The following is a 2,500-nucleotide window of genomic DNA, read 5'->3' as shown; positions in this document are numbered from 1 at the left end:
TTTTGGTCTCCCAGGGGCATAATAGCTGCAGCGATGTGGTGGAGCGGAGCGAGCCAGGGGGCTAGCGGGCCAGGGGGCTAGCGGGCCAGGGGGCTAGCGGGCCAGCGGGCCAGGGGGCCAGGGGGCTAGCGGGCCAGGGGGCTAGCGGGCCAGGGGGCTAGTGGGCCAGCGGGCCAGGGGGCTAGTGGGCCAGCGGGCCAGGGGGCTAGCGGGCCAGGGGGCTAGTGGGCCAGCGGGCCAGGGGGCTAGCGGGCCAGCGGGCTAGCGGGCCAGCGAGTCAGGAGGCTAGCGGGCCAGGGGGCTAGCGGGCTAGCAGGCCAGGGGGCTAGCGGGCCAGCGGGCCAGGGGGCTAGCGGGCCAGCGGGCTAGCGGGCCAGCGAGTCAGGAGGCTAGCGGGCCAGGGGGCTAGCGGGCCAGGGGGCTAGCGGGCTAGCAGGCCAGGGGGCTAGCGGGCCAGCGGGCTAGCGGGTCAGGGGGCTAGCGGGCCAGGGGGCTAGCGGGCTAGCAGGTGCCTGTTTCCATGACATAAAGGCTTCAGCATGCAAGGAAGGAACCGAGGGAAAAGCAGCACGCAGCGTACAGCGGTGGAGCGTTTCCCTCGTTCTTTCGCAGTGCATGCTGGGAGAGAGCGTGGCAGGAAGGGCGTGGAGCGTTTAGTTTAATCACAGGAGGCTTGTATCCTTTTAAAATTGTCCGTGCTCGGAGAACTCGGAAACGTTTCTGTCTCAGCCTAAAAAGAAGAATAATCTGAAGAAGGACCTCAAACAAAGTTTAAATATCGATGGAGGTATGTACCTGAAGAATTTGAAGTAAATCTCTTGTTTGTTGTAAACAGGTTGGTCGCACCCGTTTTGTTTGTTCTGTTGTGCAGCTCTTCTAAGCCCAAATGAAACTGACCCCGCCCCTGACCCCGCCCCTGTCGAGCGCTTTGGACTTGTGAAAATAGATTTTCATTTTTTTTACCGGATATTCAGGCTGCGTTCATGTCCCCTGGGTGGACAGCGTCTCCTAATCGAACGGCTGAAGAGACGAATAAGACGATAAGCTCTCTGAACATCGAGCGCCTCACGGGTTGGCCCTTTAAACGATGATCAATTCTTCACCTTAAGAACATTTTCATATTTGGCCATGTTCGATCAGGACGCCATGTCCTTCCAGATGTTAGCCGTCCCACGTGACTAACATCTTACGTATACTGGAAACTTGACTCGTCCCTCGGTGCAGATTGATCAAGTTTCAAATATGAGGATATTTATTTATTTTGCAATTTAACAATATGTTTGTTGGGATGGCTGTTGGATGGACATTTTAGCATGTAGCAGCATCTGCATCCACCTCGCCCAGCACACCTGTGTGTGTGTGTGTGTGTGTGTGTGTGTGTCCACTGGTTGGTCACGCCATGACTCACGGGATTCTCCAACACTGAGCATGTGCAGCAATCAGATCACAGCTCAGAGAAAGTGAGCATGAGTGTGAAGCGAGAGGCCACAGGGATACGTGCACCACACACACACACACACACACACACACAACTGAAGGGTTCTCGCCCTCTTTTAAATCGACTTCCAGTGTTTCCTCTCGTCTCTAGAACTCATGCTACGTCTGCCCATCCCTCCGACTGTGACTGCCTTTGTTTTAAACCAACAGTCGTCTCCAAAGATGTGCCGGCAAGCACATTATTTCCACTGGGGTGTGTGCGTGTGTGTGTGTGTGTGTGTGTTAGTTATCGCAAATCAAAGACTGGTATCGGGCAAACACATGTGAAGGGGAGGAAAAGCATGCGACTGCAGCGCTCAAATGGAATTCCTTAGAATTAACACGAGTCTGACTTTATTATTATTTAAAACGTTATTTAAAACGTTATTTAAAACGTTATTTAAAATATTATTTAAAACATTATTTAAAACGTTATTTAAAACGTTATTTAAAACATTATTTAAAACATTATTTAAAACGTTATTTAAAACATTATTTAAAACATTATTTAAAACATTATTTAAAACGTTATTTAAAACATTATTTAAAACGTTATTTAAAACATTATTTAAAACTATTTAAAACGTTATTTCAAACATTATTTAAAACGTTATTTAAAACATTATTTAAAACGTTATTTCAAACATTATTTAAAACATTATTTAAAACGTTATTTAAAACGTTATTTAAAACGTTATTTCAAACATTATTTCAAACATTATTTCAAACATTATTTAAAACATTATTTAAAACGTTATTTAAAACGTTATTTCAAACATTATTTCAAACATTATTTCAAACATCTTTCAAAAGGAACCGTTCATTCCTGCTCCTGTGCTGTATCTACTTATCCTTTGTTCCCTTTTCACTGTTAATTCATAATTATGTAATGATATAATCAGGGTTAGGGTGCTTAAGGCTCGATAGAATCCGATTCTGGATTCTTTTGGAGTTAAGCTTTAAAGAACATTTGAGCTGTAACAATTAAGCAAAGTTGGATCACAAATAAAACGGTGTCACTCTT

The 2,500-nt window shown here is 46.3% G+C and overlaps 1 protein-coding gene across 1 annotated transcript in view; it reads left to right on the top strand.

Moving 5' to 3' along the window:
- LOC137903833 (uncharacterized) overlaps window positions 1-2,500 on the top strand; it is a 55,703-nt gene that overhangs the window by 45,626 nt on the left and 7,577 nt on the right. The window lies entirely within an intron of this gene.

Source organism: Brachionichthys hirsutus, chromosome 14 (genome assembly GCF_040956055.1).
Source record: "Brachionichthys hirsutus isolate HB-005 chromosome 14, CSIRO-AGI_Bhir_v1, whole genome shotgun sequence".
Lineage (NCBI taxonomy): Eukaryota > Metazoa > Chordata > Actinopteri > Lophiiformes > Brachionichthyidae > Brachionichthys > Brachionichthys hirsutus.
This window is presented reverse-complemented; position numbering and strand designations above follow the sequence as displayed.